The sequence below is a fragment of the Notechis scutatus genome, chromosome 2 (assembly GCF_049901735.1).
Source record: "Notechis scutatus isolate UNSWTSFEM ecotype Mainland chromosome 2, rNotScu1.2, whole genome shotgun sequence".
In the NCBI taxonomy this organism is placed as follows: domain Eukaryota; kingdom Metazoa; phylum Chordata; class Lepidosauria; order Squamata; family Elapidae; genus Notechis; species Notechis scutatus.
In genome coordinates, this window is record NC_142010.1 from 186,040,801 (window position 1) to 186,063,506 (window position 22,706).

Consider the following 22,706-nt stretch of genomic DNA (forward strand, 5'->3'; position numbering starts at 1 on the left):
TACTTTTTTCTCTTTTCTATGTTAATTTTTACTTTTTGTTAGTTCTTAATCTTTCTAGTTTAAATTTTTAAAATATATTTACGTTAAAAAAATGAAAAGTGAAACCATGACTGATCTTACTTCAGCTTTCTTTTGCTTTAGAGGCCTGAGAAGGTCATAAATGCAAAGACATCACAGTTGTAACTGCAAACAGTTGCTGAACAAAGCAGTTGCTAAATGACAACAGGGGAAACTCTAAAGTTTCTGTAATGATTGTCATTTGAACAATCCAGCTGGAAATTCTTGAAAATCTGCTTCATGTCTGTTTTCTTTGACACAGTTTCTGCTTTCTTAGCCAGAATCAGAATCTCTTCAATCTCACTAATACCCTTAATTCTATCAGAAACCCTGAACTATTTACATTTTAAGACAGGTGTCAATCTTCAGGTGATACAAACAGCAGGAAAAAAGTAATACTGTAAAATATTTTTCCGGCATAGTGTTAACAACTGAAATAGTATTAATCCTCGATTTCCAATTACAACTAAGGCCAACATTTCTGTTGCTGAGCAAGGCAGTTATTAAGTGAGTTTTGTCCCATTTTACGAGCTTCCTTGCCACCGTTGTTCAGTGAATCACTGCAGTTGTTAGATTAGTTTCTAATATCTTCTGTCTGTTTTGTGGCTTTTTTTGACTTGATTGGCTGGCAACATTGTGTTCCTGTATTGGAGGCTTTTAGTGCAGCTTGGCTCCGAATAAATGGACGGCTATCATTTATTGGGAAGCTAGGTTTCGTCTGGGTGCCTGGTTGGGGTGTGTTTGAGCTGGAGGTATCAGGGGGGATCTGTTTGTGCCCAGGTGTTTGCCTGGCTTGTGGTGTGGAGATTTTTTTGTTTGTGAGTGCAGGCTTCCAAATAATCTTCTATTCATGCTTTCAGGTCTTTTTTCAATCTCTATGGCTTCTCTGATAATTCTGTGGCTGGGGTTTTCTATAGTGGCTAGGGTTTTGATGCCATTGAAGTCGATGTTATGACCTGTTGCTTTCATGTGTTGGACTAGTGAGGAAGTGTGCTCCAGCTATAGCATAATTGAATCCTTTGGTTAGGACATCTGTTTCTGTTTTGGTGAGTTCTCGATTGGAAACGTTATATACTAATTGTTTCAGGTGTTGTTGTGAGTTGTTGGGGGCTTTCTTGTCATGTTCTAATTTCTTTAGTTTCTTCAAGAGTTTGTCATTTTTGTAAGTGGTTTCAGTTTCAGCTCTCCAAGTTGTAAGTTGTTTTATCTTGTCCCAAAGTAGAGGGTGGATTTTGCTGCTCAGTTCCAGGTGTAGTGTTAGCAAATCTTTGTTTAACTGGTCCAATTGGAATCTCTTTCTGTGGAGCTCGTTCCTGAGTAGAGCCATTTCAGTTCTTTTCAGGATACGTTTAGTAGCTGCTGTGCTGTGATGAAATGTTAATTTGAAGCAGGTTGGTGTTGCATTGTTGTCTCTGCAGCTGCGTAAGTTTTGACGTGGTTTCACTATTCACTCAAGTCCCGATAAAAGAAACTCTTGAAATCATCAAAAATAAATACCAACCAGCTAAACACTTCATGGAACTAGCAGAACACTGCTTAACCAACACATATTTCATATACAAAGGACAAAGATACAAAGATACAAGCAAATTGAAGGAGCCCCTATGGGATCACCACTGTCACCCGTCATTGCAAACCTGTTCATGGAAGAATTCAAATCCAGAGCCCTAGATAATGTCACCCACAAACCCAAACTATGGTTAAGATACATCGATGACACATTTGTGATTTGACCCCATGGAAAAGAAAACGTAAACAATTTCCTAACACACCTAAACAGCACACACCCCAAAATCAAGTTCACCATGGAAACGGAAACAAACAAACAACTACCATTCCTAGATGTACTAATCTACAAAAAACAGATGGCACACTAGGACACACCATATCCCAGAAGAAAACATACACCAACCGCTACCTCAACGCCCAATCTCACCACCACCCAGCACAGATAAACTCTGTGGCCAAAGCACTAATCGCCAGAACCAAACACCTGGCAGACAAGACACACATAAAGACTGAACTATGCACCCTGACTAAAGTACTGACAGCTAATGGCTTCCACAAAAGCAAAATCACCGGCTTCATTCACAAAAACACACTGAGACATAAAGGAGACCTAGAAGATGAACAGACCTATGGAACAGCTGTCCTGTCCTACATAAGAGGTACTACAGACAAAACCAGTAAGATACTACACAGGCATCACATCAAGACTGCCTTCAAAACAGACAGAAAAATAGAAGCCATCCTAAGAAACCCCAAAGGTAAAATTGACCTGGAAAACCAAGGCATATATGAAGTCCCCTGTGCATCATGCCCTGCCACATACATTGGACAGACCAATAGAAGAATAAGTACCCGCCTGGATGAACACAAAAATGCAGTAAAAAAGCTGCAACACACTTCCTCACTAGTCCAACATATGAAAGCAACAGGTCATAGCATCAACTTCAAGGGCACCAAAACCCTAGCCACTATAGAAAACCCCAGCCACTGAATTATCAGAGAAGCCATAAAGATTGAAAAAAGACCTGAAAGCATGAATAGAAGAGATGACTCCACCAGACTGTCAGTTATCTGGAAGCCTGCACTCCCAAACAAAAAAATCTCTACACCACAAGCCAGGCAAACACCTGGGCACAAACAGATCCCCCCCTGATACCTCCAGCTCAAACACACCCCAACCAGGCACCCAGATGAAACCTTGCTTCCTAATAAATGATAGCTGTCCATTTACTCGGAGCCAAGCTGCACTAAAAGCCTCCAATACAGGAACACAATGTTGCCAGCCAATCAAGACAAAAAAAGCCACAAAACAGACAGAAGTTATTAGAAACACAAATCAAGCAGAACACAGCAAACTCCAAGACCCCCAACCAATCAGGATGAAGAAAAAACCATTCTGGCGCAGCAGTAGGCTAGCCCCAAATTTAAAACTGAAACGGCTGTGAAAGTCTGACTCACAGACGAACACAATACAGAAGCCTGATGATGGCAGAAGAGATTCTGCCAAAATGTTGCTACAACTTTAAAAGCACAACTATAATGACGTGGGAAAATACCCGAACAAAGCTGAATACCATACATGTAAGCATGTAAGTACCCGTGAAACTTAAGAATGAATATATATATATATATATATATATATATATATATATATATATATATATATATATGGATCTTTGGTTATTCGGGTTTTCTCCGCGTAAGATTGGAAGTATCTAGGCAACGTTTCGATGAAGTCTCATTCATCATCTTCAGGCTTCTGTCTTCAGCTCTGTGCTTCTCAGAGTGATGTGAGCTTGCAGCTGCTTCTTCCTTTTAACTGCTAGTGGGGGTGTGACTTGATTGGGTGGGGGCTTGGCTGTGTTCTGATTGGGTGGGGGTGTGTTCTCATTGGAAATATACCAGAACTATCGCCAAAACCGAACACTTCAACAACAGAATAATCAGAGAAGCCATAGAGATAGAAAAACGCCCACACAGCATGAATAAAAGAGATGACACCTCCCGCTTACCAGCCATTTGGAAACCCGCCCTCATGAACAGACGCAGTACCTAACATGATGAATGACACCATACCCACACCCACGAGGGCCACACGAGATGCCACCACCACACTTCCACGTAAAAGCAGACTCACACCCACACAGAAGATGAGACACGACCACAGACCAGAAGCCGCACTGCAGCTGCATCACTACCCACTTCAAACCCCTCTGAGCCATACATGAAGCGAACTGATCCCCACCATGAAGATGCAGCACGACCACGAACTCGAAGCCAAACAGCAAGATCACAGCTCACCAGCTCAAATCCCCCAGTAACTAAGACCAACCTGAGCACAACCAAGCCCCCACCTGAACAGAACACACCTCCAGCCAATCAGAACATGGCCAACCCCCAACCAATCAGAACACAGCCAAAACCCCAACCAATGAGAACACACCCCACCCAATCAGAACACAGCCAAGCCCCCACCCAATCAAGTCACACCCCACTAGCAGTTAAAAGGAAGAAGCAGCTGCAAGCTCACATCACTCTGAGAAGCACAGAGCTGAAGACAGAAGCCTGAAGATGATGAATGAGACTTCATCGAAACGTTGCCTAGATACTTCCAATCTTACGCGGGAGAAACCCGAATAACCAAAGATCCACATACAAATACCTGAGAACCTCAGAATATATATATATATATATATATATATATATATATATATATATATATATATATATATATATATATATATATATATATATATATATATATATATATATATATATATATAGTCCTCAACTTCGTCACCTTTAAGGTATGGCGCAGTGGCTCAGCAGTTAAGATGCTAGGCTTGTCGGCTGGAAAGGTTTGAGTCCTATGCACTAGCGACAGGGTGAGCTCCCGGCCCCACTCCAGCTCCTGCCCACCTAGCAGTTCGAAAGCATGCAAATGTGAATACACACACACACACACATTAACATCATATTTGAATTAAAGGGAAATAGCTTTCTTATATGGATCAAACTTATAGCAAGTAAGGTAAGAATACTATAAAAGCATTTGAGAAATTTCTAGGATATTATTGTTCTGACCCAATCTGGTTCCAAGAGAGCAAACACAAGACAAATGCAGCAGCCCCCACCTTTTAAGGTTTCATTCATGAATTCTGTTTCCTCACAGATAAAAGGCTGCTTCCAACTAATTAGCTCCGACAAGAAAGAGCCTTGCCAAGTTGTTCCTCAAGGCTGCCAAAAGCCACAGATAAGAAATAGTTTGCAAGAGTTTTCAAATACTAACTATAATGTCCACGAGGCTGAGTTTCAGAACGTCTTTGCCTTCTGCAAAGAACACTTCTTCAAACCTGGCTTTTATCCTCTTGAGGGAGGGACCATTACCTAGCAGCCTTACTCCCGAGTCACCTGTGCTGCTGTAACTGCTCTCTCCTATGACCAATCCTGCGCGCACGCACTTGGCACAGGAACCTCCTCATCGCTGCTGCCAGCCCCCTCAATCTCTGAAGGCAGCAGTCCACTTCCTAATGGTCCTGGCCCCTCATCTGAGTCCTCACTCTCCTCCACCATCTGCACCTGCTGCTGGCTAACCACAACAATTATACTGGTTTGAGAAAGGAAGCTATTTTGGAATTTGCACTGGCCTATATCTGCATGCATACTTAACAATGGTAATTGGGACTGGAGTTTCCTTTGCCAAGTGAGGCAGTTTCTTAAGTGATGCAGGTGTGTAAAGCATGGTGTCACATGACCCCACCACTTAGCAGCAGAAATTCCAGCGGTTTCAGTTATCCTTAAGTGAGAATGTCTCATAACCGCTGTTTGTGACACCCCATCTCCACCCCGCTTTCCCCATTATAGGACAGCAACGAAGTAGGTCACAAATATCAATTACATGACAGTGAGATGTTGTGATGTTATAATTGCAAGCCGGGCATTGTAATCAACATACACCTCATCTTTCAAGAGCATTGAGCCAGCACTATCCAAAGACATTTCTGCAGGCATGGTGGCCAACATGACCTCACAGAGCACTGTTACCTTCCCACCAAAGTGACACCTATGCATAGGACTCAAACCTGTGCTGTTGGCTTTCCAGCTGACAAGCCCAGCGTCTTAACCACTGAGCCATTGCACCATGCCTTAAAGGTGGCTAAGTGAGGACCATCTTTATATTCTTTTAAACTGAGCAGCACATAGGCGGTTTCTTTTTTTCCTGGGCTTTTTAGCTTTCCTAGGTAGCATGTTCTGATCTCTGTATATGTTCTAAGCACTTCCCATTGATTCTTTGGAAGATTATGCAACCCCCTTCCTTGGTTAATCAGAATTGTGCATCAGCTAAAGACACAAATTCATTGGGTTGTAATTATGTGATCTCATTAGGCACCTCACTCTAGGATAGGAAATCAGTGATTAAATTTCTATTCAGCATCTTTCTTCATCAGTCACAAGACAAGCATAATGATTATCCCATAATAATTGTGAAGAGTATGCCTTCATTATTACACCACCAATTGTTTTTTACTTCAGGACTTCAGGGAATTTCATTTTTTTTATAAATAGTTCAACTAATTCTGACATAGCGTGATCTTTTCATTGTGCTCAATGGAGCGCAACCCATTTTCTGGGTTATTTGAGAATGCAAGATGAGTGGATTGTTTTGTCCCAGAGCAGATTTGCAACAGTAGAATATGTAAAACAATTACAGTAAAATAATTAGATTCATATGTGCTATATTGTTTCTAAATAATGTATTTTGGGAATTCATGAAAGGACATAGAGTACGTACTGAGCCTGCCTTCACCAAAATGCAACGTAAACTATATAGACTCTTACATCTACATTTATCCGGCAACTTTCAGAGGTGAACTCTCAGAATACCCCAGCCAGAATGCAACTGGGGAATTCTGGGAGTGGAAGTCCACACATCAAGAATCGCGGTGGCGCAGTGGTTAGAATGCAGAACTGCAGGCTACTTCTGCTGATCACTGGCTTCCAGCAGTTTGATTTTCACCGGCTCAAGGTTGACTCAACCCTCCATTCTTCCGAGGTGGGTAAAATGAGCGGCAAGTAGCTGACTCTGTAAACCACTTAGAGAGGGCTGTAAAGCACCATAGAACAGTATATAAGTGCTATTGCTATTGCTATCTTAAAGTTGCCAAGTTTGAAAACACTCTAAAGTTTAGAGCATCCTTTCCCAGTATAAGTCCCTCCAGGTGTCTCTTTTGTGTGGGCTATCTGATTTTATGGGGATGTGAACACTTCTTGAAGGCACTAGGATTGAAAGACTGTAATATATAATGATGTACTTTTTCTCAAAGCATATCATGCTGAGCAGAATCTCATCCCCAAGATGTAGGAATGTCTGAAGCCTGGGTAGAAAAAAATTATCCCATCCTTGTCACAGAATATGTAGAATGTTTTCAAAAATTACAAGAGGGATCAAGAGAAATTGGCAAAGGAGGTCTGTCTGGTCTTTAGGTGGGGAAAAAAATAAAGCTTTATCTGTTTGTTTTATTGCTCAGACATGTCCACACAATGAGTAGAAGTGGGGGGAGTCAAGATGAGATCCAAAATGGTACGATCAAGTCCTGCTTATTTTTATGCGCATCAACATAGCGTATTTTTACTTTTATCTGCTGCAACTCACAGAGCTTCAGGATACTGTTTTCTTCTGGGGTTGATCAGGAGACAGTGGGAAGTTCTGCGATCCCCTGATTATTCCTAGAAAGATCTATAAGCAATAGGAGAGACCCTCATCACTGTGAGAGTATGGGTTTTTGGTTGGTCAAGGGCAGGGGTCAGCAACCTGCAGCTCTGGAGCCGCATGTGGCTCTTTCATCTCTCTGAGGCTCCCGGTCACTATTGGCTCCACAATTGATAGGGCTTTTGGTTAGGACAGGTAGAGGAAAAAGTATCACGCTAGGAGGAGACTCTATGGTAGGGGAACCGGGCACCTGGTCGGTTCCAGAATTGAACTGGGACTTCTGGTTAGGACCTTTGTGGCTCTTTGAGTGCTTAAGGTTGCCAGCCCCTAGCCAAGGAGTTTTTAATTAAAGCAGCAACACAGAGATTCCCTTCAATCACCTTCTGTGAAGTAAGTCAATGTCTCCCTTTGCCCCTTCCCAATAGTTAAAGAAAAAGAAGAAAATATATTCCCAGTGCTCACTTTTTAATTTGGTCTCACATTTTTTTCAATGAAGTGAATTCAAGGGAGCAACGTGAGCTTTAATCTCGCCAAGCTGATGGGCTTTTTCCAACTCCCATAGCAGAAAAGTCATATGTTTGTAAAGATTGCTTCTAGTTTGGAGTTTCTCAATCCCAGCAAACTTAAGATATGTGGAATTCAATTCCCAAAATTCTCCAGCCAGCATCAGGAATTCTAAATGTTGAAATCCATGCATTGTGAAATTGTGCTTGCTTATTTCATTCTAGGGTTGGATGAATATTTGTGGTTCCTCTGAGTTTTCTTTCTAAACCAAAATGCACATTTCCCCCCAAAAAAACAACCTGAAGTCATATACAGCCTCTTGGTCTTTGCTTTTAGTTCTGATGGCCTTCACTAACTACTCTTTGCCAGCATTTTGAAGCAGAAAATATACCTGAATGTAAACTCTACAATAGACTAAAAGTAATTGTAAATACTCCCCCGCAGATATGTGCTAGTTGTTTCCAGCTCTTGGAGGTGGTGCTCATTTCTGTTTCTAAGCCAAAAAGCCAGCACTGTTCAAAGACGCCTCGATGGTCATGTGGCTGCCATGTCTAAATGCCAAAGGCGCCTGGAGCACTGTTACCTTCCCACCAAGTGGTCCCTATTTTTTTACTTGCATTTTTATGTGCTTTCAAATTGCTAGGTTGGCATAACATAGGTTGGCATAACATAGGTTGGCTGGGACAAGTAACTGGAGTTCACTCCATTACACGGTGCTAGGGATTCAAACCAATGAACTGCCGACCTTTCTGATCTACAAGCTCAGCGTCTTAGCCACTGAGCCACCGTGTCCTTATTAGCCTACAATAGACTAGCTACCAAGTAATATGGTTTTCATATAAGATGAGTAAATAAGCTTGACGGAACTTTCTTTGGATTATTTTTATTTAAATAATCATGGTGAATGTACTTAAGTGCTTATATTTGTTTGCATCCAGAAGAACCATGGTGACGCAGTGGTAAGAATGCAGTATTGCAGGCTAACTCTGCCGACTGGCAGCAGTTTGATCCTGACCGGCTCAATATTGACTCAGCCTTCCATCCTTCCGAGGTTGGTAACATGAGGACCCAGATTGCTGGGGGCAATATGCTGACACTGTAAACTGCTTAGAGAGGGCTGTAAAGCACCATAAAGCATTATGTAAGTCTTAAGGTGCTAGTGCTATTGCTATCCTGTTTTACAATGAATCAATTTTTGTCAATTATGGTCAGGAGATTGTAAAACCCAGCATTTTGAAGCTACTTTCAGCCTAGAATTCTCAGATTGTCTACCTCTACCTAAATCTATCCTTTAGTATTATTATTTTTTCATGGTATTGCATGTTTTAGGTACTTTTCCAAAAAAATGGATATAGACTGTTTGCAGTTTAGGTTCAAATTGTTATTATGCATCACTTACATATAATTATCCACAATTGCCTTAATTGGTGTTATTATCACTGTTTGTTTTTATTGAATTAGCATATTATCTATTTAAATTGTGCATTATTTTCCCCATTAAAAAGTATGACTTTCTCTGCACAATACAGTGTAGATCTAAATTACTGCTGCCTATCACTATCATAACTGGCTTAATTGCAGAAAATATACATCCAATCATTGCTCCTTCCATCCCTATGATGTTATCATTTTGAAATTCACTGCTGTTTGGGACATGACATTTTCCAATCAGAAAGGAATACCAAAGATTCTTTCATTATTTCCTTTTGAGGAATGAGCTCGTTTGATTCTAAAAGCACAAGGAAGAAATTATCTCTGTGTTTCTAACACAAATAAGATTTATATATCTTCAAACTTGACAGCCTTAAGACTTGTGGACTTCAACTCCCAGAATTCCTCCTCCACTCATGTTAGCTAAGGAATTTTGGGAGTTGAAGTCCACAAGTCTTAAACTTGCCAAGTTTGTCTTTGTGTATGTAATGTCTTTGTAATGTCTTTGTGCTCTTTAGAATCTAATAAAATTATCCATTCAGTAATAAGAATTGGATCTTCTGTCATGGGCTATTCTGTCATGGGCTGTCATGTCTAGGTTGCCCTGAAATGTGAGTGGTATATATATCTCTGAGGAAAAGGAGGAGGAGGAGGAGGAGGAGGAAGAGGTGGTTTCTACAGCATTTTCAGATATTCAAGATTGTCTATTGATGTTATGTCTTGTAAGTTCAGTCAGTATTATATGCTGACTCCATGTTACAAAATAAAAGATTCCACTGGGAGTTCAGGGATAGTTCAATGAGAACTAACCAAGTACTCTGGAGAATGCTTTGACTTGGAAATCACTATTTTGGCCTTCCTGAAAGGCTGGAGGAAAATTAATCTAGTTATGTCTGATCAATGAAAGTTTCATCAATCATTACCTGTCAATGGCCAAATTAAGATGTCCCTTCAGTACTTCAAATTTCTTGCTCATAAAAAAGAGGTGAACCAAATGTATCCCTGCCTGGTCTATCTGTGCAACTCCTACTGTCTTCTTTTCTCACTCTAGGATCAGTGTCAGCTTTTAGATCATTGTGTGCCACGGATAGAGTAATAAAAAGAAGGAGGAATGAGAAGGATTAATATGACAAGCATTAAAAAAGAAAATACTTCACCTCTACAATGCACATTCGGACTAAATTTGAATTCAATTGTCCATTTTGGGGGACATAAAAACTCTCTGCTTTTCTTACTTTATTCCTTTTGGTTCCAAACATCTTAGGTAAAATTATTATAGTTGGTCACACAGTCAGCTATACATTTATACTGGATTTGGCATTTTTATACACCTATTGAGTCCTTCCCAAGGATCTGGGAAAGGCAATGAGTGGGTGCTGACCAATTCTTGAACTACCTTGCCCTTTTCTCCACCATTTCTGCTGTCATTACAAGTTCTTTCATTTCAGCATTTTTCCATTCTCTACCTCCCTTATTCAAACTGCATTCTTTGAGTTGTTCTATAGTTCTGCCTAGAATTGTACTATTTCCTTTTTATCAGCTGTTGGCTTGTAGTCTCTTCATTGATGGATTGATAGAAACATTTCTGATTTGATGGATCATGGGCAGAAGATGCCTAGTTTTTAGTGAAATCTTTTTCAATGGATTTTTTAAACATTTCTGCTGTTGTTAATAGGTCTTACATTTGATTTTTATTAACTTCAAATTCTTTTATCCATCAAGCATTTTTATTAGTTTATTTTAAGTTTTCCATAGATCTTTCCAAAACTGGATTGCTTATTTCCTTTTTCTTTCTTTTTCTTTTTTTCTTGTTTTATTCTCTCTCCGTTTTCAGAATTTCTATTGTCATTTATATTTTGGTAGGATTGCCTCTGGTCTCATTGAAATAATTCATTTTGCTTAAATTGGATGATTTCTGCCTCATATTATTCAATTTTCTCAGCTGTTGCTGTTATTCATTGGTTTATTTGTTGATTTTCAAAGCTTCTTCAATTTTTATGGTGTTAAGCCAATATTTTATTTGGTTTGTCTTGAACCTTATCTTCTTCCATTTTTGCTCATTCGTGTTCTTGAAATTACTCACTTCTGATCCTATTTTTTTTTATCTTGGGTTCACATTTGATCTTCTACTTTGGGATTAAAAATAGTTTCGCTTTTGGTTTTCTAATGTTGACACCAAGTCCTTCTGTATGTGTGTGTGTGTGTGTGTGTGTATGTATTATTATTATTATTATTATTATTATTATTATTATTATCATCATCATCATCATCATCATCATTATTATTATTATATTGGGGCCATGGTGGCTCACATGGTAAGATGCTGGGCTTGCACACCACTGAGGTCAGCAGCTCAGCGGTTCGATTCCCGTGAGTGAATAAACTGCGTGGGGACAAGAAAGGAACCTCTCCCGAATGCCTACCAGCATTCAGGCATCCCGTGGGTAAAGATAACACTGCCCAAAATAATTCCTTTCACAGAGGCAGCCAGCCACCTTGGTGATCCCTAGCTAACACGTGCCATATGCTAAATAAATAAAATAAGTAATTATATTTTCATTCTGCCATATATGTATGTAATATAATATAAGAAATACATACACACACACACACACAAACACACCCCTATTATTATAAGTATGTTGAAGATGGTGAACTTACCTAATACTCCTTCCACTTCCTGTAGCTTCCATTACAACAATCCTGAAAAGTGTTGGTATGACAGAGTGTGATTGGCCCAAATTCACCCAGCATGGCTTTCATGCTGAAGATAAGGCCTAGAACTTACAGTCTCCTGCTTTCTAGGCCAGCATCTTAATCACTACCCCAGGGTAGTGTCCAATCTTGGCAATCCTAAGAGATGTGGAATTCCCAGAATTCCCAACTAGCCATTAATGGCTGGAGAATTCTGGGAGTTGAAGTCCCAGTGGACACCACTGCACTTATTTATTTATTTATTTAGCATATGGCAAATACATGGACTTATAGTGGTTCAAATGTTAGTGTCCAGAAACTCAGAGGATCAAGTTGGGAAGCCTCAGCCTCTACTCTCAGAATATCAGCACTACTCCACAGCTGAATACTGTGCCTCTGTTTGGCATAATAGCTGCCACACTAGCAAGATCGATGCTAGACTAAATGATACAATGAGGATCATAAGTGGCTGCATAAAATCTACTCCTACTTGCTGGCTCCCCATCTTGAACCACATTGCACTACCAGCTCTATGAAGGCAGGAAGGCTTAGTGAAGGAGTACAACAAAATTCGGAGAAACCCACTTCTCCCTGTGCACGCTGACCTTCCTCATCTATCAATTGGCAGGCTTAAATCTTGGAAGCCCTCTCTGGCACTCGCTCAACAGCTGTCTAACAACTCTGACATCAACACACAGTGGAAAGCCAAATGGGCTGCTGAGTGCTCAGATACAGCCAGTTACGTAGTTGACCCTACACAAAATGTGCCAGGTTTTGACCTTCCTTGCCAGCACTGGTGAACTCCGAACAGCATCCGTATCCAACATGGCATTTGCCAGGACTCATTGTTTAAGTGGGGTCTTGCCTCTACCCTTCAGTGTGATTGTGGTGCTCCTCGACAAAATATTCATCACATTGTGTCCGAATGTCCATCAAGAGCTTACACCGGCCCCATGTCTGATTTTTTTCAACCACTGCACTATCCTATACTGACTCAGAAAAATATTCTCACCCATTCAAAAGTACAATTTAAACAGGCCTACTTACGTCACTCATAGAAGCTCTCTGGGTGATGTTCAACCTATCAAACAGCTCTCAGTTGGCTGTTGTAGGGGGAAGTAGGAGGAAGGGATATTTATCTTTAGTTTGTTGTGCTCTTCAGGAAAAGTTGGGATAAATTCTTGATAAATAAATCTTCACTCTCACCGCAGCTTTTAAAATGTTACAAGAGATCGTTGGTTGCCTGTCTTGTCATGCCTGAGCAGCAAAGTACACGGAACCAAATTAACTAAGCAAGACAGGTACTGATCTTAAGCAAATTGCATTTCTTACAAAGTGAACTTTGTATTAACTTCAGTTTCAAACATAGCAGTTAGATTTGTTTTAAAAAAAAAAAGTCAAGGAAACGAAAGCTGATGTACAAGCAGTCCTGTACAACGCACATCCTTTTCATGAAATCAAGGTTGTTTCCAAGAGCAAATTCTCTAGTGTTTTGTCCAGTCACCATGTAAATTATTCAACCACTGAGTAATCTACAGAAATCTAGATTTTATATCCTTCTATGCCTCAATATGAGTTTTAGCCCCAAATAATGATAGTGAGTCATTTTTTCGGTCACCCATTAAATCAGGATCTGTGTTGGCAACAGCAGATTTTTGTTAACAGCTCCAGCAGTTAAACACAGCAGAGACATGATATTGTGTGGAATCACTGGAAATATAACTTTGCAAGCTGCAAGGTATTTGCTTTTCCCATGATACGAAGAAGCCTATTTTCTAGGAGATGGTTGATCTGCAGTCTCCTGTGGACCAATCTGCTGCGCATCCATAACTGTAAGAGTTCAGGGAAGCTCATCAGTCTGCTTTTACTGGGTTCAAATCCAGCACTAAAACTATGGTTGGTTGGCTTTTATATAACAGACTTCCCTTGTAGGTTATAAGGTAAGGAGATATTTACATTGTTAACATAAAGCTGTTTGAAGTGTCTTCGTTGTTATGTATTCACTGTCTCTCTTCCTTTTTCTTGGGGTTTTTTTTTTGGGTAAGAAATAAAATGGGCATCACTTGAAAGGAGCAGTTTTCTACCACCTCCATTTTTCTATTTTTACTTTGGAAGTGGTGAAATATATTTGAATCATATATTATTTGGAGGAAATGATCTGTAGAATTCAGCCATTATCAGACGAAGACAGGCATATAATTTCACAACACTGCAGTGCTGAAACAACTACTAACTGAAGCTTTGGAAAGGGGTCGGGCATCCCATGAAGCAGCTTGGCTAACAAATGGAATGCTTCTCCAGTAGTTGCTTCCATATTGGCATAGCATATAAGGTCCACGGTCCCTGCCAATTCAAAAGCCACATTGGGTTTTGTTGGCATGCAGGGCACTTACACTCCATAGAAGTGTCCTTAATTAATATTTTATTTTATTTATGTTATACTTTGGAGCAAGAAGAAGAGATGTCACCTGATTAACAGAATAACCAAGTTGGAAGAGACCTTGGAAGTCTTGTAGCTCAATCCCCAGCTACAATATATTTCAGACTAATGGTGTAATATTTCAGACTAATGGTTGTCCAATCTCTTCTTAAAAATCTTGAGTGTTGGAGCATTCACAACTTCTGGAGGCAAGTTGTTCCACTGATTAATTGTTCTAACTGTCAGGAAATTTCTCCTTAGGTATCTAGGTTGGTTGTCTCCTTTGTTGGTTTCCATCCTTGTCCTGTCTTGAAGTGTTTTGGAGAATAGATTGACACACACACCCTGGCTTTGTGGCAGCCACTTAGATATTGGAACACTGTTATCATGTTGCCCCTGGTCTTTTTTTTTTCATTAAATCAGACCTACCCAAATTGTTGCAACTGTTCTTCATATGTTTCAGTCCCCAGTCTGCACTTTTTCTAGAGTCAGGCCAAAGGCATGACTGTACCTATTTTACTCCTTTAACCACCCCGCAAAAAAGGGGGGAAAATTCACAGAAAAACAAAATCTTGAAAAGTTAGAATCCCACCTGGTTTCTCAGGCTGTAAACTTTTGCTGCTCTCTTGGAGAAGAGATGAGATGAGCCAATCCTTGGGAAAGGAGGGTGGGTGGGAAGAATTTCCGTCTGGCTGCAGCAGCTTTTCCCAAATGCAGATAGCAACCCCAGTTTTATTCTCTCACCTGGCATAAATCCATTGAGGGTGATCTGAGTAATGGCATTTAGATGCCCTACTGGAACTAGTGCTAAAGAAGGGGAAGTATGAATATCTTCTCGCAATTCTCCTACTTCGTGATTGGTGTTTTTTTTTCTACCTGAGATTTATGTTACAAGTGCAGCAAGGACTGAAGGGTATTGCTCAAATATTTGCTTTTATAAACTACTGGCATGATCCCCCAAAGGGTCATATCTAAACTTTTCATTTTAATCAGCCATATTAACTAGGAACAGAAAATATCCTTATAGTTATCAGCCATGCTTTATAAAAACAACAAAGGATTAATGTCATATATAAGTCCTTCAAGGGAGACCATCTTTTTTCATTTCTACCCTCTTTTTTCTCACATATGTTTTATGTGTGTATAATTTACTAAAATAGGTGCACGAGGACTATCCACATCTATTTTAGCTTTTTTTTTTTTAATGGAAAATGATATGTTGACACAATTCTTGGCAGGGATTTCGCGTCAGTCGGGGATGGGACTGCTAAAAAAAATGCAAAGGAAACAAATCTGCTTACTTCTGACAAAAACAACACATCCAGATGTATGTGTAGGCACCATTACCTGTTCTCGGTTGCAGACCTGGTTGTAGGTACATCTTGATCAATTCCTAAGAGATGTTGGCTTTGAGACTGGAATCTAGAATGCTGAGAGGTTGAGACAAATTATGAAATTTCATATTGCCCATATGGAAAAGAATTTGCTTATGGTTTTCTTTATCATGCTTTTGTCAAAGAACAATAGATCTGGGAAAGAGAAGGGAAGCAGAGGTGGTATTCAGCAGGTTCTGACCAGTTCTGGAGAACTGGTGGTGGAAATTTTGAGTAGTTCGGAGAACCGGCAAATACCACCTCTGACTGGAGATTTTACAGCATCCTTCCCCTGCCATGCCCACCAAGCCATGCCCACAGAACTGGTCGGAAAAAAATATGAATCCCACCACTGAAGGGAAGGGAACAGAGAAAGACACAAACTACACAAACTGGATCTTAATTCTTAGCGAGTCTCTTAGCAAATATTACTCTGTGGCTGTTTTTGCAATCAGTATATAATAAATCATTTTATTTTTATATGCTTTTTATTATTCGAATGACAAAAACAAACAGAAAACGAAACAATACACAAAGCTTTTAATGAAAGTGTGGGTGGGGAATCTGCAGTTACTTATATTCTGATGCAGTTTTTTTTTCCTTGTTGTATTCTATAAAGGGAAATTATCAGTGAGAAATAAGTAAAGAAAATGAAATGTTTTCTTCGTGGGAATTTGTTCGCTATAAAGCGGTTGGCCACATTTCCAGCAGAAGAGAAATGCCAAGATTGTAACTGAACATCATGTATGTGTTTTATTTTGACAAAAAGAAATGTTTGGTGGTTGGGTTTGTGGGTGAAGTTTTAGACTAGCCAGGTAAAAACTTCCTGATGATTTTTATTCATTATTCAGACAAAGAATTGAGAAAGGGGTGGGGAGATCAGGAAAAGGTACGTACTACATTTCTTGGCTTCATTTCAGTACTGATGGTTATTTTACAGGTCAATCTGGTATCTGCGATTTTGTTACTGATATACGTGCCTGGATTTCTACTCTGCTGTTCTCAATCATTATTTTAACTAAGCCTCTTTAGGGTTTTGTTAAGAAACTGATTACATTAAATCACTTAAGCCTAATAAAAGGCTTCTGCTAATGTGGAAATCTCCAGGCTCTGTGGACAAAAATTGTTCTCTTTTTAATACGCTGCCTTTCTGTGAAGGATCTTTCTAAATTATCCCAGAACTAAAACAGGAGAGGAAGAAGAAATAAGGTAATTGGACACAGAATGGGCTGTCTTGCTCATATGGGAACAATTTTGAAATGGCCATAGAGAATTTCATCATCCCTTCTTTTGTTTTATCCTATATGCTAATCCAATTTCCTTCTTCATGCAAGTAAATATTTTACAAATAGTCCTTGCTTATTGATTGCAATCAGGACCCACTGATAAGGTCGTTAAGTGAAACATGTGACTGCACCTCACTTAAAACCTTGCTTCTGCTTCTAGCATTAAATGAATTAACATGGTCATTAAACAAGACACCATGGGATAGGAGTTCTAATTTTGCTTCTTTGTTCTCTATTCTGCTTGTTCAAAACCAGTTATGAAATTCACAGATAGTAATCAGATGAACATGGGAGGTTGCAGTGGCCGTAAATGTAAGGATTGACCACAGAGTTTAATTGTTGTAATTTTAATGAATGAATGGTTACTAAATGAGGAAATTGGCAAGCAAAGAGTACCTGTATTGTGTATATTTTCTTTTTAAATAAATCACCTTTTGCTTCTTTTCTATAAGGTATTCCTCAGAAATTTGGGGTTAATTATGTCAACCATAGATTTTTCACATCAGATTTCATGGTTTTGAAATTTTGTGAGGAAAAACTCGCTTGGATATAAATTTGCCAGCCTATATTACTGCACCCCTAACTGGTGCTTTTTTCCCATCTTATATTAAAAATGAGACACATTCTGATAAGTTTTTAATTAATTTTATTTTTTTTAAAGTTAAACACTTGTTAATTAATGAAAAGGTTACAACGAATGCATGCTTCACAATAATATTGCGCTCCATCCACAATATAGAAACTAATTAAGTTGATTGAGAAACTAGGATGATTTAGCTTGAATCAATTCAAAGCTTATACTATCCATAAAGGTTCAAATTTCATTTCAGAAAACTAAAGTATTCTTTGTATTGACTGTGATTAAAATATGTAAAAATTATAGCCCGGGTGTTTGCGGGAGGACAGAATGGATTGATATTTATAGGCAGTGTAGTTCTTTTGTAAACAGTGTAGTTCTTTTGGAAACAGCAAAAGTGCCTCTGCCAGAGAAAACTGAGCTTAAGGAGGCCGTGCAAGCCCCCCGCCCCCAGCTCCGTTTGTAGCCACGACTGCCTCCTACAGTCCTCTGCCAGTGAAACCAGAGGTCTGGAGAGGCCCCACGCTCCATTTGCACTGGCAGAGGGCTGAAGGAGGCTGTCACGGTAGAAAACGGAGCCTTGGCAAGTGACATTGAGCTGGCGACACCCACATTGGCCACGCACTCCCATACCCTTGAGATGAAACACAACCTTGATGTGGCCCTCAATGAAATTGAGTTTGACGCCCCTGGATTAGAAAGTCCCTCCCAAATCTGTTATTCTGTTGAAGTAACCTAGTCAGTCTTATGTAAAGAGCTACTGCAAGGATTACTTGAGATATCTGTTTAATAACATTGTGGGAGCTCACTTTGAGTTAGACTTCAGCTGTGCAGCTGCAATTGAATTGACTGAGGTATATAGTCTGGCAAGATTTTCTGGGAAGCATTAGTGACCCTGAGGAAGTAGACAGTCTACCGAACATTGTTGAGATGGTTTTGGGCCTGTTTTGACTATCTTTGATTAAATTGTTACATCGTTCATAAAAATATCAAAAGATCTATTTGGACTAAGGGATTGTGTATAATTTTTAATCTGACACGATTTCTTGATATTTTATAGGATATATTTCAAGAAGCTAGAATATGCTGCCCTGAAGGAATCTATCACCCATAACAAGTCGGGATTATCATGGTCGAACACTCCATTTTGCTTTCAACCAGTGGCCAAAAGCTTTGCATGGTTGGCAGCAAGGACTGGACTTTTGAAGAAAGTGTAACAGGTAAGGCCTCTGGCATCCCTTCCTGGCAACTTTATAAGACTTCAGAAAGAAATGTATTCCAGTTTTATTTCTTAATATATGAAACAGGTGGTTTGGCAAAAAAAAGTTTTGTATTTGTAACTGTGAAATCTAACACAAGCAATTGTTGTTAAGTGGGTCTTCCTATCCTTGGATTCAGAAATGTTTAATTACATTAAAATGTTTAATTACAGTAGTTGTACTCATAAAACACTAATATAACGATAAATTTCAAACAGGAATATATTGACAATTCTTCTGTTTACTGTCTCATACAATGACAAAGTAAATATTCATTTGGACTATTTAATTTTATTTATTGTATTGTATTTTAGCCAGATTAGATAATTTGCATACAAAATAACTACCTTTGCATTGTTTCTATATCCTTTGCCAGTCTCCTTTGTACAAATATCAGAGCCAAAAAAAATCAGTTCTAATATACCATTGTCAAATTTCAAATAATCGGTTTTAGAAAATGACACGTTCCAATTCTGCCTTCTGTGTTTCCTTTTTTAAGTTCTTCTCTCAGTTCATCCTCCCTTATTTCCCTGTCTTTGAATATTAAATATTTCCTTAAGAGGGGATTCTGAAATAATATTTCCCAGCTTACCATGCAATAATTGCAACCTCAGGGAAAAGATTTGTTTGTTTGTTTATTTATTTTTGAAAACTAGAGAATGAATTGTGATTTCACATCGGGGGTATTTTAACAGCATTTGTAAAATTTTGGGAAACACGGTAAAATAAATTGATACAAACACTTATAATGACATTATTTTAGTTCCAGGCTATTTCCATGTGGAGAGGGGAGGTTCAGAAGAGCTAAAAATTTATGGGTATCTGGGTAAGGTCTGTTTGAACAATGTAGCATTGTTGGAGAAGTGCTGAGATACAGAGATTATCAATACTACTCAAATACAGAGATTATCCATAGTATTCTACCTTAATTACAGTGCTAAGTGGTTCTCTGTGGGCATACCTAGGATTTTAGAATTCCAAGAATATCTGCCTGAAATAGGTAAACATCTCAAGAGTAGGGAAATCAAGAGCTATTCCCTTTTTTTTGCCAGTATGTACATATTATAGTCAGAGTATCAAGACTATATTATACAGTCTTTTGGAGATAATCAGCTATCATTATTTGGAGATAATGTGATGCTGTTGAAATAACAGAGATACCTACGAAAACAGAGAGTGGTCCAACACTCCCACTCTATTCTCAGGGAGAAGGTTTTAACGAGAGAGCATTTCAAATGCAATTCAAGGACAGGAAGAAAAATCTTTGCAGCTTGCTGACTTCATTCGTGTGTATCATAATGAGTGGGACCAGCTTGCTATATTCCTTCTTCATCTTTTCCTGGGAGGCTGAGAATCAATTTGTTTAGCCAACAACAGCTCAAAATGTGGTGGTAGCTACTGTTCCCCGTCCCTTAAATTCTGTACTGACGACAGCCTGTATCTTTCTTGTTTTTAAATGCCAGGGCTGGCACTGCCCCCAGCACAAATTATGCAAGAGAGAGAACTGAAACTACAACCTTTTATTTTACTATTATTTCCCCCAACCAGGAAATCAAGAAATGGTCACAACTTTTCCTCCCAGATCATTATTATAAGAGCGTCTGTGGCGCAGTGGTTAGAGTGCAATACTGCAAGCTACTTCTGCAGCCAGCTGCCTACAATTAGGCAGTTCAAATCCCACCAAGCTCAAGGTTGACTCAGACTTCCATCCTTCCGAGGTGGGTAAAATGAGGAGCCAAATTGTTGGGGGCAATATGCTGATTCTGTAAACCGCTTAGAGAAGGCTGTAAAGCACTATAAAGCGGTATACAAGTCTAAGTGCTATTGCTATTAGTTATATATGCTAGAATCTGTTTCTGCTTTCTGGTTCATCCAGTCACTGCAGATGTACCATACCTTGACCCTATTAATCGGATTCTGGGATACACAAATACATACAAAACAGTGGTGGAATTCAAATTTTTTTACTACCAGTTCTGTGGACGTGGCTTTGTGGGTGTGGCTTGGTGGGCATGGCAGGAGAAGGTTACTGCAAAATCCCCATTCCCTCCCCACCCCACTAGCCTGCTTTCCAGCTCCGTTCTCCTGTGCAGGGCAACAAAAGAAGACCCAGCCGATCAGCTGGGACTCTAGAGGGAGAGAATAGATGGGGGTGGAGCCAGTCAGAGGTGGTATTTGCCGGTTGTCCGAACTACTCAAAACTTCCGCTACCAGTTCTCCAGAACTGGTCAGAACCTGCTGAATACCACCTTTGATACAAAGAATACACTAGCCCCCCACTCCCCCCTGCTGAAAAATTGCCAACACATCTTGTTTCATAGCCCCATTATACAGTAGTTTGAACTACCACTCCAAAATAGGTGGATTTTTTTATCCTGTTTCTTAGAGTGCTTGGAATCCAGCAGATGCTTAGCTGAGCCATGAGTTTGTTCCTATGGTGGTAACTTACGTTTACCTAACATAATGTGTAAGAATAGTCATATTCTTGAAGGATTAAATCATGCCGTTTCTCTCCCTTTTTGGAGGGGCCAGAATTATATATCTGAAACTTCTGCAGATTTAGCTGCCTGGGCTGCATTTTGCATCATGAACTTAAAAGTGTGATACATGCTTTCTTGCTTCACTATTTTAAAAGTGAGCTTTTTGTTTTTATATTAGCCTATATTTCATTTTACCTGCTTATGTATTCTACTTTCTGCCTATCTTGTTATTTTCCCCTTGTACCTATTTTGAGAAATTGTAACCTATATTCTGTTTCTTAGTAAATACCTTAGGTTACAGTGCTTTTTTTTTTCTTTGAATCCACCACACGGTATTTAAAAATGCTTCTATTGATAAAAGATTGAGGTCAGCTGTGGAAATCTATTAATCCTTTTTTTTTTTAGTACTTAAAGATTCTTGGAAAATAATTGCAAAATTAAATAATGTGTGTGAGCCAAAAGTTAAGTGCTCTACAATATTAAGGATATGATCAGACAAAAGGATATTAAGGATATTAAGAATATGATCCAGACAAAAAAAATTATTCAGAATGGAAGTTTACCACAATTTAATTATCTCTTATAAAAATATGGTTGGACTAAAATGCTTAATTGACTATTGGTTACTTTTATATTGATGGAAAATCATAGTGTAATGGAAGGGGTATACAATAGAGTTTGTCAAAAAACAGATAAATAAAATGTCTTTTGTCATAGTGGTTACCATATTGCACCATTAGTGGCTAAGATTTTCAGTGTTTTGAAGTTATGAAATATGTTATATGTTGAACTTGTTTTTCTAAATATGGTTGACATTTTATGATACCCATGAATAGCCATAAATCTTTCTCAGATAGGGCAGAACACATGAAATAACATATAATCCACTACTTTGTACAATATTGACCCGGAAACCATTTTAATTTGATTGTAATAAATAAGCACTTCTCTAAGTAGGTATATTATCTTCTAAAAATAGATTTTTATTCCTTCTAACTCTAGCACAATTAAGAAGAGAAAAAAAACTGTCTGAAAATTATGGCCAGATTTCAAATTGTCCAGGTGTGTATTTCCTAATTTTGCCTATTAACAATTCATCAAAATGCTTTCTCCCAAGTTTATATTCTTGAACTGAAAAAGGAGATACTAGTATGCTAGTACTGTTTGTTAAGAAAAGTTCTTCAAGTTCTTATACTGGTAGGATCTTACTTGGCTACTCATCTACAAATAGGCACCCAATGAAAGACCTTGGCTAGAAAATGGCCTCCTAAGGTTGGATTGAGTAATCCAGTCCTTTTGGATGTTATTTTTTTTTTTGGGGGGGGTTATTCTTCAAGTGATGGTATCTAAGGATACAATCACACTTTTCTTCTTGGACTACCTGGACTACAACTCAAATATCTATTA

At 39.0% G+C, this 22,706-nt stretch overlaps 1 protein-coding gene across 1 annotated transcript in view; it reads left to right on the forward strand.

Moving 5' to 3' along the window:
• Positions 1 to 22,706, forward strand: part of LINGO2 (leucine rich repeat and Ig domain containing 2) — a 784,226-nt gene that overhangs the window by 553,171 nt on the left and 208,349 nt on the right. Inside the window, exon 5 of the mRNA XM_087957605.1 lies at positions 18,621 to 18,780. The gene's annotated coding sequence lies outside the window, so the exon portion shown is untranslated. The remainder of the gene's footprint in view (positions 1 to 18,620; positions 18,781 to 22,706) is intronic.